The 17,003-nt window shown below is 46.1% G+C and overlaps 1 long non-coding RNA gene across 1 annotated transcript; it reads left to right on the top strand.

Annotated features, from left to right (window-relative positions):
* Positions 1-6,126: 6,126 nt before the first annotated feature.
* Positions 6,127-16,800, top strand: LOC116217219. The gene is made up of 3 exons (XR_004161439.1): positions 6,127-6,387; positions 12,719-12,906; positions 14,529-16,800. It is a non-coding gene; the product is annotated as an uncharacterized LOC116217219 (long non-coding RNA).
* Positions 16,801-17,003: the final 203 nt, after the last annotated feature.

Raw genomic sequence — 17,003 nt, 5'->3', positions numbered from 1 at the left:
AAAAGAGGAATAGGACAAAAGCGTGGAAAAATGTTAACTTGTAATATGTATTTTTACTACACTTTTCTTAAAAATAGAGTAACGGTAAAACTCTTAAAGACATTGACATTTTTTCTCAACAGGAATCCATATTTAACAGTTTTGGCTTTCATTAAATTTTGCTCTTTGGTACCTGGATCTTTTATTTACCAGCTATATTTGTTTTAACTCTTTTTATTTTGTTTTCCTTTATTTCTTTTTCTTTTGTCACTTCTGCAAAGGATTTTGCTTTAACAAACTGAACAGTGTTTTTATTTTCACATTCTCTTTTCAACACTTTTATTGGCAATTATTGTTTACACAAGAGTGAAACTATCAGCTGGAATTTTAGCACCGAGGATCCATGATCCATTTTTCATACCTGTCCACGCTGTTTTGTGCCAGTGCTGGATGTATGGACGTGAAAATGATGTTACCCCTCAGGCAATATTACCCAACCTGAATCAAACAAAATTTCCTTCATTATTGCTGTGTCTGGCTTGTGAACAGCAGCCAAATAAACTGCTTCAGGTTGAAATTGGGAATCTATCTAATATTTTCCCAAGAGTCAGGAAGATAAACATTCACTGGGTTCAAAGTTAAATATTTTACTTACTGTTCAGAGTTTTATGAGGTTATTTTCTGAGGAGGGCAATTTCAGCATTTTAGCTTGTTTTTATAGAAGGAAGCTCTAGACAGCTGAGAGAGAATTCAGAACCAGCACTGGTCCAAAAATCCATGCCAGGATTGGTTTTCCTGGGAGCTGTCATGCTGTTTCAGAAGCTCAGACATTCAAGATATTTCTCACTCAATTTTCATGCAATTAATCTGCTTAATTCCTCTTTCAAAAGTCTGCTGAAGTGGGAAAAAGAGTGGGATTGAAAGCACTACCACGGACAGCTGCCAGTGCTAACTACTGACTAATGCCAATGCTACACTAGTGCCACGCTCTGGGGTAGCCCTTGGTGTCACAAATGTGGAAGGACATCCCTTCCCCATAGCATCATTCCTATGTGTTGGCTGGGGAAGCTGAGACATGCAAGTGCCTTCAGCCAGGCATCTCAGCTCACCCCACAGGCTGTGGTTATAGGCTCAAGGTCTTCAACATTCCCAAGGGGGTTTCACCCGCTGGTAAGTTTTAGGAGGAGAATCAGCAAGGGCCAGAATTAATGGAAATGGACTGTGAACCCTCAGGCTTCAAAGCACAAGAAACTCCAAATCAAGGGTCCTGAGAGAGAAGTTTTCCATGGGCAGAGTATGCTGCATCAGCCCATTTTGGTCTTCCGCATTTGTTTGGACATCCAGTACTGTATGATGGGCTTGAACATTATCTCAAAATGCTCTCCTTGCTCCTTCAGTGGTTTGCTCTTCATTCCCAGTGACGTTGCAGACATGCACAAGAAATTTTCCTTTATCTCTTGACAAAAGCAGGACAGAATTCCCTTTTGGCAAAAGCAAGTATCCCTTATGAAAAAGTTTTCAGCAAAAATAAAACCAGCAAAAAACACTGAATACTGAACAGACACATAACCCAATCCATGCTTTTGCTATGGGATCAGAATCTCAGCACCAGGGCACAAGGCTGGGTGATCCAAAACGATTTGTCTCTTACTTGTTTGTGCATACATATACTTGTCAGCAAACACAACAAAAAACTCTCTTGTCCAAGCCCAGTGAAGGGATAGGGCAGGGGCACATACAACAACGTTTGCTGTAACTCAGTGGTCATCATTAAACATCCTGATACATGATTCTAATACATTGATAGCACAGAGACACATGTCAGAGCTCAAGTGACCCATCACAGTGGGGTATGGATACTCTTCTCCAACATAACATGGAGATTGCTCTGAAGCAGCACCTTGGAAATCGTAGGGTAGATGGCTTCAGGCATCAGCAAATGTACCAGATTTACTGCAAATACCTTTCAGAGACTTATGTGGCCTGTTCTTTGATGACTGTTGTAGCTGCAGATATCTACAGATTCCCCTTTTGCCTACATGTTACCTATGGGCTCGGATCAATTTTCCAAACATCACTGATAGTACTGTGGCTTGGCAGCCTGCTGCAGGTGCAAGCCCTCATGCCTGCATCTCTGGTAGCCAGTTAATCAATTAACAGAAAAGCAATGATGTCACTGTGCCATTCATGGTAGCCCACTGATCTGCAGAGGGCAGGGCTTTGCAGGGCAAAATCCACATGCAGATCCCAGTTCAAAAGATGTTAGTGCCAAAGCTGCTTGGGCTACAGGGAAACTGCTGGTCATGTAGCTCCAGCATCACCCCTTTATCTCCATCCCTATCTCTCCTTCATCTGCCAGTCCCACCTACAGCACTGCAACATGTGGTAGGCTCTCATATGTATGTACATGGTGGTGGTATTCTTATGGATAGCTCTGTAACACAACATAGCCAGCCCATGAACTCCTTGGGATGGGAAGAGAGATGCAAATCCAGCTCTGTCCAGGGCAGAAGTGATCCCACAGCCTATCACACTGCTGGGTGGCATGGAGACTTCAGTGAAGTGGTGCACACTTCAGTGTCCCAGGGGAAGGGTGGCAGAAGGTAGCAATGGCTATGACGAGCACATTCCATGCATACAAATAACATGTGAAACCTGGGTGAAAAAAAAAGTGGCAATCCAAGATTAAGCTATGTAGCAGTCCTAATGCCAGGGACCTCATCCTCAACAACAAAATTCTGGTTGAAAAGAAAAAGAAAGCTGAAAGAAAGAAAAGACAATCTCTTACTAGCATAGGCAGGATGGATTTGCAGGAGTCACAAAGGAACAGTGACCCCATTTCTCTGCAGGAATACATCTTCCAAGTCATGCAAGGAAGGGCAGAAGGACACAGGACGGGACTGCTCGTAGCTTAGGGCATGCAGCACAGTGCATCCATCTCCATCCTGTGCAGAAAACAGAAAAGTCAAGGTGGTGCACAGCTCTCCCAGGGAGTCATCACTGCCCCGAGTGCTCCTGGCTCAGGGCATCCTCTGCACTGGGCTGCTACCAAGAGAGCTCCCAGCCATGCGCAAAGGGAAAGCTGTCCCCAGAGCAGGGAAATGCAGCAATCCTCACCCCGACAGGGGATACTGAGAAGCCAATGTTTGCACTAATTGGGTAGTACACACACATATGCATACTCATATTAAGAGAAGCTTTTGATGGCCCAAATTAGCTGTCAAGGTACCTCTTCATTCCTAAGGATCAATATTGTATAATGTAACAGCACAGAGTGTGTTCATTACTCTGCAGGGCTGGTTTAACATGCTGTCTGGATCCCTTTGGCAGCATTTCCTCCTCCGTTTGAGCTGGCATCAGAATTAATGGCATGTCGTGTTCTATAAGTCCCGACTTTTTAGATGAAAGGTGCACGGTGTTGTTCGCATCAGTATTACAGCGTAATAAATCAATGCTTTTTTGTTGGAAGGATTTCAGACAATTTCACAACTTGCTCTCAGGAACTCAAAAGATGATCTATCTGTCAATGGGCCAAAGGAAAAAAAAAAAAACAAACAACAATAATAATAATAACATCTGCAGTATGCTGTGAGTAGGGCTCTGGAGCCAAATATCAATCCCAAAGCTTCACTGAGCCCTGTTAGGGTAGTGCAAGGTAGTGCACAGCTCAAGTAAACAATATCTCACCACCAAAAAGTTGTGGGGCAGGGACAAAGCCTGATCTCATTCAGCAAAAAGGAGCAGAGACGAAAGCAGAGTGGCAGAGCTTCCAGTTTGAGGAAAAACGACAGGAAAGGGGGAACAGGAGCAAAAACAGAGCATGTCAGGGCAGAGCAGCAGCAGCCACTGCTGGGCACTTATTTTATGACATCTTTACAAAGTAAACCGTAAATTCCTCTGATCCCAGGAGCTCTTGTGCAAGATGGGGAGAGGCTGAACTTGAAAGAGAAGCCGTTTTGCTGCCTCAGATTAGCTCAAACTGTGTGACAAGCTTTCCCCACTTCAAAACCGATGTTGTTAGCTTCAAAATCTGCATTATTAATATTTCAATGTGCGTCCCATCAGGAGCTGCCGAAAGAGCTCTCCTGGACTCGTGACAGCTCCTCGTGTTTGATTCTAATAATATATGAATGCATGAGTTAAGAAGACATCATTAAAAGTACATTAAGTTTAATTATGCTAGCAGCCACAGACAGTGGGAGCATTGGCTTAATGCAGGATGCATAATTACATCAGAGCAAATTCATGGGATTCATATTTGTTAAAGAAAATGCTACTGGTCTGGTTGTGTCACTACAGTGGGATCCAGTTAAGGGAATGGGTTTGAGGGCTGCTCCCACCTCAGTACCTCTGCACACTGCTGAGCCCTGGTGCAGCTCATTGCACACCATGCTTCGTGAGAGCATCACAGAGCCCCAGGGGGAGATGGAGAGGTGCTGCCAGGCTGTGGGACCAGCCGAGGTCTGGGACTGGCAGGGCCGGGCAACTCATAGACATGGGAGTGCCAAGTGGGTGAATGGAGTCACAACCTGGTGCAGAGGGTATGGAAATGGACACTTGCAGTATGGCTGCTGCCCTTCTGCGGGTTCCAAGCACTATCGGTTGCAAAGCGGGTTCAGACAATTTGCGAACAATGAAACGATAGAAACAAAACAATACAAAAAACAAAAAACACACAAAGAGCTTCAGCTCCTCCTAGGGCTGCTGCAGCTCTCTCCACTAACACAGCAGGCAGCAGCAGGGCAGTGCCAGTGACACAGGGCTGTGGCACAGGGGAGGTGGCACATCCCCACGCCCAGCAGCACGGCTGCCCAATGCTTTTCTCTGCAAAGTCAACAGCTGAGCCCCCCACTCACTCAAACCATTGGTGATGGGAGTGCAGGGGACCTTATAGAAGACATTTGTTCCTAAAGCTCCATTGAGCCCTCTAACATTTGCCCCAGTGCTATTAATGCACAGTGGCCCCTTGCTGCCTCCCCTCCATGGGGTCAGAGCTGTCATTGGAAGCTGAAGCACAGAGGCACAGCATAGCAGGGCAGATGGGCAGGAGTAAAAACATAATAGAGCAAAAATAATCTTGATGGAGCAAAAGTCCCTAGCAGCCAAGGCCGGCTGCAAATGGACTGCAATTGCCAGGTAGAAAATAGCAGATTTCTAGGAAGACTTCCAAATAAAGTGCCCCTGAACTTAGTTTGGAGAAAATCTTTGTTTCTATTTAGCTTGTTTTTGGTTTTTTGTTTGTTTGTTTTGTTTGTTTTTCCCTCTTTTGAGAGAGAGATGCAGAAATTCCCCACCGCTCATCCCACTTTATCCATACCCATCATTTCATTCCATCCTGGCTAACTCCATCCCATCCTCTCCCTACTCATGCAGGTGGGGGTGGCATCACATGGGTAGGGTGTGCCATGAGACAGGACGGGACAGCACCCCTGTGCCCAGCACCATCCTGCACATAGGGGCTGGAGGACCCCTGGGTCTTAGTTGCCATGAAGGTGGTTTCCACACTCCCTGCTTTTCAGGGGTTTTAATTGACAAAAGTGGTCATCAGCATTTCTAATTTCAATCTAATAAACATGGGGAAATTCTGGCTACGGGCTGTTGTGATTTTATTTCCCATTATAGTGAGCTGAGTTGCAGCTGTTTGCCAACGGCCATCATAGCCCTGGCTCAGCTGAGAGGTGGGAAGAGACATGGCATGGATACAATTAAACTTACCTCCTCTGAAGAAACAGTTGGTTTTAAAGCAAATGGACACACTCATGTCTTTTCAGCTGGCGGAAGGAATACCTGGATATTGAGAGAGGTTTTAAATCAATCCAACATCATAAGGTTCTTTAGAGAAGACATTGATCTTTCTCAATGGGCAGCAATTGATAAGTTCAAAGAGCTTTGTGTGCATGCATGTTTGTCCCCACACAGGTGGGCGCAGTCTGTTATCTAAAAAGAAAGGATCAAAAAAACTATCAAAGCTGAGCACAAAGAGCGGCTCTTATGGGGAGAGAAGTGTCAGGACCTTTGTATCCCAGTTCCTTTTGGTGTGTAAGCCCTAGGGTAAGATGAAAGAACAATCCAGGTGCAATTAATTGTGCTTTCAGGGGTTAACAGCCAATCTGTCAGGGCTGTGCCCACTGAGTGCTCATGGGGGACTATAAATTAACCCTCTGTGGCTAGCTTGCTGTAGATTCACTTTGGGAGGGGAGTGGGGTGACTGTTGTAGAGCTGGGAGAGTCAAGCTATCACTTCCTAGGGACTCAAGGGCTCTGACAGCACTCTGCAACCCTATCAGCTATCCAGTGGTATTCAGCAAGCTGCCTAAAATCTCCATCTGTGCTGCAGTGTGCTTTGGTGAGATCCCAACACAACATACCTTTTGTGGATGGACTTTGTGATGATGTGAGTCAGTGCCAGGTGAGAGGAAGGGGGACAGCCTGTGACCTGATGCTGCCAAGCAGGAGGTGGGCACTCACCTTTAATGCCTCAGGAAGGAGGAGAAACTTTCCCTAAGTTCCCAGGCTGTGGGATTTGCTGGATAATTCCTTGAACGATGAGAAGTTCTTCAGCTGTTGACAGAGAGCTGAGGCTACTGTGTGCAAATAATGGAATGGTGATCAGAAGGGTTCAAAAGGTATCCTTGCAAACCGCTGAGTAATGTGCCTGGGGCTTCACAGGAAAGCGGTGCAATGGTGGAGGTATAACTTCTGGTAACCATACTGTGTTGGGTAGTGCTGTGTGCCAGGAAGAGCAAATCTCATTGTGTCTGGGCCAGAAGGAATAACTAAGCTCATGCCAACAGTCTGCAAATGGGAGAAACAGCACTGAGTGCTTTCCCAGAGCCAGACTGTGACAGACTGCTGTGATTTGCTTTGTTTGTCTGTTTTTCCTCCTGAAGATGCCCGTGTTTCTGAGGGAGGGAGGTGCGGTAGGTTTAATGGGAATGAGCTTTGCGAAAACACTTGATTTTGAGGGGGAGCTCATTAGCTAAAATGACGACTATAAAAGAAAAGTTGTCAATGTGAGACATCTAAGGAGAAGATAATGAGTTGTGCTGCAAAGCAAAACTGGGTGGAAGAAAAAGGTACATACAGTTTCTGCAGAGGGTTTTGTCTTGCAAATCCTGTTAAATCCTATGAAAAACTGGAAAACCTTCAAATCCAGAAGAAAGAAAAAATGCTGAGTCATACCAAAAACATCCTGCATGATGCTGGCCAGGCATCATGGAGAAAGCTGACCTGAAATGGAATAAGTGGGAGGTCAGTGGAGCAAGAGATCCTACCCAGATCCAACAGTATGGCATCAAGGAAGGGAAGAGCCCACAGCAGCAATGCTCTGAGCAGACCTGTGGAGCAGCCACCACACTCAGCATGCAGGTGGCAAGGGGGGGTGGGGGGGAAGTAATCATAATGTATCTTGAATAGGAATAAAAAGATTTTTGTGCCACTTGGCTGAGCAGCAGTGAGGAGAAGGCAGCAAAAGATATTTGATATTGTTTGGGGTTTTTATGCGTTTGTTATCTCCCTGCAAGGGACTGGTTGATAACTGCTGCCTTCTACCATTCTGATGTGGACTCCACAGTAAGGAGCTGTTTCCTACAGTGCCCTCATCTGTAATCTGAGGAGCAGTGGCGTTTGCTGGAGCGTTTCTGAAAAGTGCTGAGGCAATGTCAGTAAGTCTCACTGCTGTGCTTATGGAGCAGAGAGGTTCCTCAGGTCTGTCACCTTGCATATGGCAACAAAAGCTCTCCCAGAGGAAAAGAGGAAGATTTTGTGTCTGACCACTTGGTTTTGAAGCCAAGTTTGGGTCCCATCAATAGGGAAAACTCCTGGAGATGCGTTCCTGATCTAGTCTGCTGTTAGAGCCATTGAGATATTTCTCTTCCAAGATGAAAGTGGGATAAAAGCAGCTTCAGGACACATCTCAGCATGGTAAGCTTTAACCAGGTGTTTGAGCAAAGTCCGATTACGCAGTCAGCAGACACAGCCTCCGAATGACAGGGACCAAGCAATGGTGATAATTGTATGCCTAGCAATAGACTGATGCCGTGCATTTGGGCTTCAATTAATTTTCTGACTCTGAATGAACTGCCTCCTACTGCTTATAGCAATTACATCTTGTTAATTGACAATAGCGTTCATCTTATCTCTAGGAGAGGGCTGGACAAAAGTAGGGCAACAAAAGCTGGAATCAAGGTAGCATGAAGGGAAAGGGGGGGAATGAAGCTGAGGGAGGAAGTGGCTGAGGAGACAAGTCCAGATCTTTGTCTTCCTCTACCAATTCAGGCTGTCCTGATTCAAAACAGGGTATTCTTCCTCAAGCCCCACTTCCCAAGGAAAGCACTTTGGAATGAAGATCCTTTTTATGCTGCAATGTTCAAGGAATGATCCCAGCTTCTTACCTCTAAGAGAAGTTGCAAACGCCTTAAGAGAAAACTAGCACAGGTTTGAGTTTTACATGGCTTGGTGGTGTTTTTCCTCAGTCTGGTTACTTAAAACTCCTCTTTGAGTTTTCTGCCAACTGAACTTAATGCAGTAAGGCTCGTAGAGACTGAGACAGGTAACCCTCTGGGTTTCACCCCCCTGTCTAAGAAGTGAGGAGAGAATGGGCAGCATTAACAAGATAAGCCCAACTTGATCCAGAGGGAGAGAGGTGGGTCCTGCTCATCTCAAAAGGCAAAATGTTCAACTTTCTTGTTATCAGATTGAAACCTCTGAAGGCATCTTGTTCCTTCCAGCTCCTTCTGAAGCCTTGGGCACCTCTCCTGCTCTCTCCTGCACCTAATATTCCCGGTCAATTGTAAAGCAGGGGTGATGACCTTCATTTCTGTCCTGCTATGGCTCACTTCAAAAGTGCATTTAAAAAAAAAAAAACCTCACAGCATCTCTGTTGCTTTTCTGATAGACTCTGTCATCTCTTAATTTGGGTCTTTTTGTTTGCTTTCGTTCCTTTCCTTTAATACCTGATTATTCCAGGATGGCAGTAGTACCGGAGCTGTTTTTTGTTTTTGTGCACAGCCAGGTGAAACACAAACAGTGACAAATTGATGATGGAGTAGAACACATTAGCGTGAAAATCCTCAGATGTCTCATAAGGTATCTCCTCTGAGTCTGCTGAAGTGATAATGCTACTGCAAGAGGCTTCTCCAGAAAGGAAATAGTCCCCTGTTGGTTATTGGTTTGATTGGATTGCGATAAAGCTTCACATCAGTTCTGAAATACGATCTGTAAAGCCAGCAGAAGTGTGCTAGGAGACCAGGAGAGGATTGTGGTGCAGGTTGGCTTTGCCTGGCAGCATGGGGTGAGCTGGGGGCTGGCACTGAGCAGGGCAGCAGGTGGAAGGATGAAAGGAGTGTGCTCTGGGTGGGCTGAGAAACCCAAAAGGAAAACATCTCTAGTTCTCTCCTTGCCACCTAGTGTCTGTTTGTGTTAAGGATTCTGGTTCATCCCTGAATTAAAACAGTATTTGTGCCTCTTATTCTTGTGCAACTATCTGTTTTTTGGATAACTATCCAGGTGGATCTTTGAGCCCTTACAAAAACAGAAGAGAATACATCTGCCCTTCAGTCCTGACTCACCCAAACCTGTGCAAACCATCCAGATGTGCTCTCCCAACTGGCTGGGGACATAACACCATGCTCACCCCAACCCATGGATATAAGCCTTTCCTAATCGGGTAAAAACAGTCGATGGGCCTTTTGTCACACCTCCAGTTCTAGGATTGCAGCAGCTTTTAATTCTCAAGGCAATTTAGCTTTGGGCAAAAAGCAATTGCGCTGCTCTGGCTGGTGTCTGCAGCAACCTGCAGTGCTGCTCTGCCATCAGCTGCTGCAGGAGATGCGCTGGGAGCTGCAGGCAGGGGTTGAAGAAATGGAGGTGTTTGATGTTTGCTTGTTTATGTATTTAGTAGCTGCTGTCTCCACAAGAGCCCCTTTCTGCACAGGAGCGATAAGCCGTGCTTGGCTCCTGCTTGTCCACCCCTGCTGGCTCCTGTTTGTTGCCATCTCATCAGCAGGCACCAAAAAGCCCCACTTTCATCCCTGCTGGGCTGCCCTCTCTGCCCTGCTCCAAAATGCTGCTCGAGTGTCATGGAAACAGCACACAGAACTGCCATGCACAGGAAGGGAGAGGGAAGCAAGGTACGGGAGCCCAGTACATCCCCCAGGAACCCACAGGATGTCTCTGGAATGATACCCACATTTACACTGTGACATGGTATGTGAAGCTGTTGCAATATGTACAGTTAAGTCAGCGTGCTCACATGGCACAGATTTGTGGCTAAGAGTAGATGCAGCACATCTGGAGCTGTAGAGGGGGTGGGGGAGGCTGCCCTGATGTGCTGGGCTCCCATCCAAGTTTGGCCATGGATGGGCTGGTGGCCATGGGCAGAGCTCTCTGCATTGCATTGCCTGGGAGTGGAGGCTGGGAAAGACACAGCTCCTCTTCAAGAGCTACAATTAATACTGGAAAGCTGCTGGCTGCTCTGGCAATCCCAGTTATCCACACTGTCTGTGTCATTCACATATCCCTTCTTAGTTGAGGATACTTATTATTATCTTTATTAATTAAGTACAGCAGTGCACTTAAGAAGGAAGGAGAGAGGAATGGCCAGTGTTTCCCCACTATGGAAAAGCAAAATGTTACATTTTGTACTTGTTGAAAGCAAAAATCCTTCATTTCAAGACATGTGAGATGCATTACTAATTGCACAATTATCTTGTTCCATGGCACTTGCGAAAAAGAACTTGGAGTGCTTTCAGCGAATTCTAGTGTTGAGGAAATAATGAATTGTTTAAAAAAAAAAAAAAGACCAAATTAAGTGCTCTTTCTTCATGACAATATGTTCCTAGACTTCATGGAGCTGTCTTCACAAAACTTTCTGAAGATAATGTAGCATGCATTAGTAAGGTGCAGAGGTCAGTGTGGCCCTGAGTAAAGGAAGGGATGATTAAATATGGCTTGTGTGGATCATTTCCTTTTTGTAACATGGGAAGAGGCCAAAGCATTCAGGTACTCACAGGGAGGTAAATTTTGCAGATCTTCCATTGGGAGCTCCCGAAAGCCCTGCTGGGCTTCATCCCTCTCCTGTCACACCGTGGCTGGCAAAGGGTGATCCACACTCTCTGTAATATAACTCTGAAAGCAGTAGTACTTACAATAGGCATTGAAAACAGCTTTTTCTGCCTCTCCATCCCTCTGCCACAAAGTGCACCATACCCAGCATCTGGGGCAGACTTGTATGTATGTTCCCCAACAGCCTGAAGCAGAGGGAGGTCCCAGTGGCACAGTGGAATGAGGAGAGCAATGTTGCTGAACTCAGCATGGAGACTCAGGTGTTTGGAAACCTTTTCTGGATCAGAGAGAAGATGAGTCTGTTTCTGTGAGATTGATCTGCAAGCACCAACTGAGTGTTCAGCTGGGCTTCTGTGAGAGAGGCAGCAAACAGTGAATTAGGTGTCAGTCTGCTGAGACATCAGAGAGATGAGGAAGCACAATGAAACATCACTGCATTCTGCCTTTTGGTGGCTGTCAGCTGGGCTCAGCCTGCTCTTTGCTGCCCTAAAATCCATGGTTTTGCCGTGGTGACTGTGTGCTCTGGTCTGGTGCATCATTATTCTGCTTCAGCCTGCTCTGAAAGTGAAACTTCTGCATTCAGAAGCAACAACCTCAAGCAACACCCTTGCTGACTGAGGCAGCCTGGTGGTAAGCTGGGACGTCTGTACATCTCAGGGGAGGTTTGGGCCAAAGTGCCTGGAACAAGTTAAACTACCCCTGAAAAATGATTGCAAGAGCTGGATGTGTGAGATAGGCAGAATGAAGAGTCTGCAAGTAAATGGGGGAGGGAGCATGCTTTCAAGTGTTTTATAATTGCTAGGATTTATTTAATCCTGTTTACGTTTACATTTGTGCATGAAATTCATAACTGTAGTGTGCAACTGGGCACAGTGGTGATATACAAGATCTTATTAATGAAGACTATGGGAGGATTTGGGATATGGAAGGAGGGGTGTTGTGATGGAATTAACACCTGCTGCTTTCCATCCCTTCTAAAAACAAATTGCTTGTCAAGAGACTCAATGGGGTCCAACTACCATCAGCTAAATACACACTCGAGAAAAAGAATTGGAATTCAAAATGCAATGGCTCACACAGGCTCCAAAATGTCTTGGCTCTTTAGGTTTGTACCAGTGGGCTCTGCCTTGCCGCAGCGTGGCATTGCTCATCTCCTTTCCTTTTCTCTCTTTCGCTGCCTGATGCTAATTCCTGTGTCTTTTTACAAAGTCTTGCACAAACTTAAATACGAAGGAGTCGTGAGCAGTCAGGCTGGTATGAACTGTTGTGTTTGCATCTCAGCTCTGTCACTAGTGCTCAAAGTACAAGAGTCAGATTTTAACCAGGTTTTGTGTCAGAATGGAAACAAGGATCAACAGATTTCTGGCCTTGTTAAGAGAAGTCTCACTGGTACTTGAGCCTTATGGACCATTTCATATTAATAGAAAGGGACGTCAAGGGCTGTCATACTTCCTATGGATGTGAAAGATGAGGGCCCAGAGAAGAAACTTGTTAATATTGCTCAGTGCCAAACCAGAAATTTAGCCTCTCCCTGGACAATATCTTAAATTTTCTGCTATGATATGAGGAGAGGGATCTGTACAGAGACTTGTTCATTTCTGGATTCGTATTTCTGTTGTTCTTCTGTGGTCAACAGAAACAGCCACACGACTAACCTGTGCTTTTCTTTATGCCAGGTGTTGAGTAAGCAGCTGTATTGGAGACAGCTGAATGCTGAGGGACGGAGGTTCCCCGCTGCTGCCTGGATGGATGGTTTCACCAGTCCTGCCTTGGTCCCAGGAGATGGTCTTGTGCACTCTCCCATGTGTCATGACTTCATGAGTGTACCCCTTGGATCCCATCATCGTTTGTCTTTGGAAAGGAGGTAAGATAATCAAGAGCTCAGGGGTGTACCTGGGGCAGCTTGGGGTAGCAGGCTGTAATTCAAGGATCCTGCTGAGCATCCCTGGAGTGATCTGAATGCATCACCCTTCTTCCAGCAAAGCATGGAAGACTCTGGTTGGGCAAAAGCACTGGGGCAGGAATGAGCGGCTGTGGTCCCCGTGGCAGTGGGACCCCACGGTTATGTGGATCCATGCCCACAAACCCAGGGGTGAGACAGCCCAGGTCCCCCGCAGACAGATGGAAAAATCAAAGCTCAGCTGAGCACAAGCCTGGATGATAGACCAGCTCAGCAGCAATGTCTTTTTTCACTATTTAAGAGCATCCTGTAGAAAACAGGAATGAGAGCTTATCTCCGAGAGCTGTCACTTCCCCACACTGCCTTCAGCTCAGTGCTACCGTGAAGTAACTGTGGGAATGTGACCTTTATGGGGAATGGTAAGTTGCTGTGGCTTTCCTGGTGTTTAATGTTCTTCATTGATTAGTTTCCATCTCCCTGAAGGGAGGAGGCTTTGACTGTGAGCCAGAGCTCAGCAGTACCGAGTGCTGTGGGTGGTGGTGAGCTCTCAAGTGAGAAAACTGGCAAAGCAAAATGCAAGGAGTGATTTTCAGAAATGAAGACGAGAAGGAGCGACTCACAGAAAGGATATTTCTTTTAACCTGGACTAAAGCCCCACTGCCACTTCCACAAATCTTTTATTGTCAGAGGCGCACGAAGTGTGACAGCTTATTTCAGCTCCAAGCTGTGATTGCTACACCTCCCCAGTGCTTCCCCTTCCCTCCCTGCCCATCCTGTGCCAAATGCTCATCGGCGGAGGATCTGTGGCCTTGGGGCTGTGACAGCTCTGCCCTCCCTTCTGCATACAGAGATGCAGCACAAAACAAAGAAGAGAAGTGAGAGGGGAGCGCCGAACCAGAGAGCAGTCACAGCTTTTGTTGTGCTGAGTGTTTTGTGCCAGCTTAGACAAGGTAAATATAATAATAGCAGCAGATAGTGGAGGAATACTGAGTATTAAGAAGTGGCTTTGAATTAATCTCAGCTTTATTTATTTATTTTGAGCAGCACCAGCAGCGCACCTCCTAATGCCCTTATCTTTTTGGGTGCACCTGGAACTGTGAAAGATTTAAACTTGCAAATCTGAAGCTTAACCAGAGTAAACAGTTTGGTCTCAAACAGTCCAGAATGGGGGAAAAAAAAAAAAAAAAAAAAAGATATACTCTATATTTGGTCTTTGGATTTGTTGCATGTGTAGAAGAGGAAGGTTTGGGGGAGCTTATGGATTTGTACAGAGCCAAAAGGTTTGTGCCTGCTGAGCAGCCTGCATGGTGGTGCATGCAGAACTCGGAGCTGCTGCTCTCTGTGCCTTGATCTGCAGGGTCACAGCCCTGGGGAACCACAACCAGGGGCTGCCCACCATGGGCTGGTGTGACCCTCACGCTGAGATGGGGTGGGAAAAGGGAGGATTTTCCCAGCTTCTGGAGGATGCCATGTCTGGCTGCTCAGGGTTAACTTTTAGCCAGGATCTTGCAAGTTTTTGGGGGCTGTTTGTTTAGATTCCTGGGGATCTGTGCTACTCAGTCCATTTTTTTTTTAACTATTTGCAGCAAAACAGGGCACTGTTTATCAGGAATTGGAGAGCCCTGCCCTGTGAATAAGATTTGATCGATAGATGCCTCCTTACAACACTGACCACTTCTTCCATGCTCCCCAAAGCCTGTTGTGAGCAGTGAGAAACCTTCCCAGAGCACAGAGCCCCAGAGGACCTGAGCAAGAGCCCTCTGTGCACCCAGGCCTGGCTTTAAGGAATCATTTGGAGTTCAGCAGCAGGTTAATCTGCCTGCAGAGCCAGATCCACTCCCAGCTTTTCCTTCAAAAGAGTTCACGTGCTTTCTGCAGGTTCAAAAAGCAAAGAGCGAGAGAGAGCTCCAAATCCATCCACATTAATTTACTTTTCTTCCTAGTTCTTGACTGCTACAGCAATCCCCAGCCTGAGCTCTCGTTTGTCAGCATTTTGGGGCTGGCTCAGCTCCCATCAGCAGAACAACACAGTCACCCCCAGGAGCCAAAAGCATCGAAGGAGGAGGGACAGCAGCAGCCGTACCCACTGCTTTTCAGTAATGATCCAATTTACTTGGGTTTTATTTTTTTGCCACTCTCTTTTTTTCTCAACTATGAAGATTTATGGTGAGGATGGTGCCCGGCTGCATCTGAGTGCAATAATCCTCCTGCGGTTGGTGAAAACCAAGCAGCTATTCCTACAGCTTGTTAGCAGTCAGGAAGATGGAAGGAAGTGGGAGGAATCTGGAGGGTGAGGTTTTTGAGTGCCTCACTCGTCACTGCTGAACCCAACGCTATTTATGGTGCAATTATCACCGCAGACAGAATCCTTTATCATCCAGCCAATATTCTGGGTACAAATCCTATTGCAGCACAGCCACTCCATATATCATCCAGGCACAGCAACAGCCAGGTGAAGAGGTTCGGAGCAGTGAGCAGCTCTGCACAAGGCAGGGAAGAGGGAACCAGGTTCCTGCCTGTCCCCATTGCCCCACTTCTTTCCCCAAATCCTTTTTCTTTAGGGAGGAAGCAATGCATTTCTCCTTCTCAGTGATGGCATCCCTGCTGAAGTTTGGCTGTGTTTCTCTAGGGAAAAGTAGGTCTAGAAGAAAACTCCCATGCAGCCACACCTCTCTGGTTAGTGTGGGGCAAGGCTGGAGGAGGAGGGGCCATAAATAGTGCCAGTGAAGCTGGGATGTTGGAATAAAAGTGTAGTGTAGATTCTCTGATGCCTTATAGGGGTTGAGCCTCCACATACCCAATATACTTTCACGAACCTGCTTTAACAGGGGGTTGGTTAAGATGATCTCCAAAGGTCCCTTCTACCCCCTGTAACTCTGTGATTCTGTGATTCCCTTCCCCACGATGCCCACATTTCTCTTCTGTTTCACTGCCTGTGTCAGAACCTTGGTACCACTGGGAGCCCCTTTCCTTGTGTCGAACATTGGAGTTAGGAGGTGGGAGCCAGCAAGGATGCAAGCAGCTGGTTCCTACAGAACCAGACCAAGCCCTGTAGGAACACACACCTGATCCCACTGCACACTGCAGCACAGATCACCCCACCCCATCCTGCTCATCAGCCTCACCAAGTCTCTTTTGTCACTGCACAGAGCCAGGCTGCATTTACTCAGGGATAAACCTTAACACCTGCAAGGAGTGAAATTCTTGAGGCACATAGCTGTAATAACCATTGCTCACAATGCTCCCTTACCTTCTAATTGCTGAAGACTCCTCCTTATTCGCATTCTCGGTGCTTGAAAAGGGAAGAAGGCATCTAGGAAATGTAATTTAATACTTCGAATGTGCTCACTTAATTGCAATCCCCATAAGCCAGCCACACAAAACTAAACAAATTCGATTAATTTATTTCAATTTGCACAAGTCTCCCTCTCAGACTGTAATTAATGGAGGGAAACAATTAAGGTAAACACAGCACAGCTGAGAGAGCTGTTCTTGCTAAAAGTCACATTTTATTTTAATAGTGCTGTATTTATATAAGTTCCACCCTTTTAACAAGTTTCCCATTACCTTGGTGTTTAATCAGTGCTGTAAATATTTTGCTTCAACTGAGATGGTTTTTGTGAAGCCATAAATCAACAGGGAGGGAGAGAGCAGGGAGAGTGCATTGCTGTAGGGGGAATAGGGAGACAGGGGCTGTGGCTGGAGCCTTGGCTCTCAGCATTAAGACACTGTGTAAATATATATGGCCCCATAAAGGTTCCCTCTCTCTACACGCTGGCACTGTCCCACTGAGCACTGAAAAGCAGGAATGATGCGATCCATCTGTCATTGCTCCAAAGTGTCGTTGCCATAGCATTAAAAAAAAAAAAAAAATAACAGTGCTGCTTTTCCCCCTTTCTTCATTAACCTTTAGGTATAACACGCTCCCATTTCAGTGCAAGCACAGCCTTACTAGAGAAGATCTTAGCTCTAACAATCTCACGTTGATTTTCTGCTATCTCAGTCTAATCAGTTTGGAAATACGCCATTTGTTAAAGAAAGACGAGGCGCAGCCTGACACC

The sequence above is a fragment of the Meleagris gallopavo genome, chromosome 15 (genome assembly GCF_000146605.3).
Source record: "Meleagris gallopavo isolate NT-WF06-2002-E0010 breed Aviagen turkey brand Nicholas breeding stock chromosome 15, Turkey_5.1, whole genome shotgun sequence".
Taxonomy (NCBI): domain Eukaryota; kingdom Metazoa; phylum Chordata; class Aves; order Galliformes; family Phasianidae; genus Meleagris; species Meleagris gallopavo.
The sequence above is the reverse complement of the archived record's forward strand: the minus strand, read 5'-3'. Positions and strand labels throughout refer to the sequence as shown.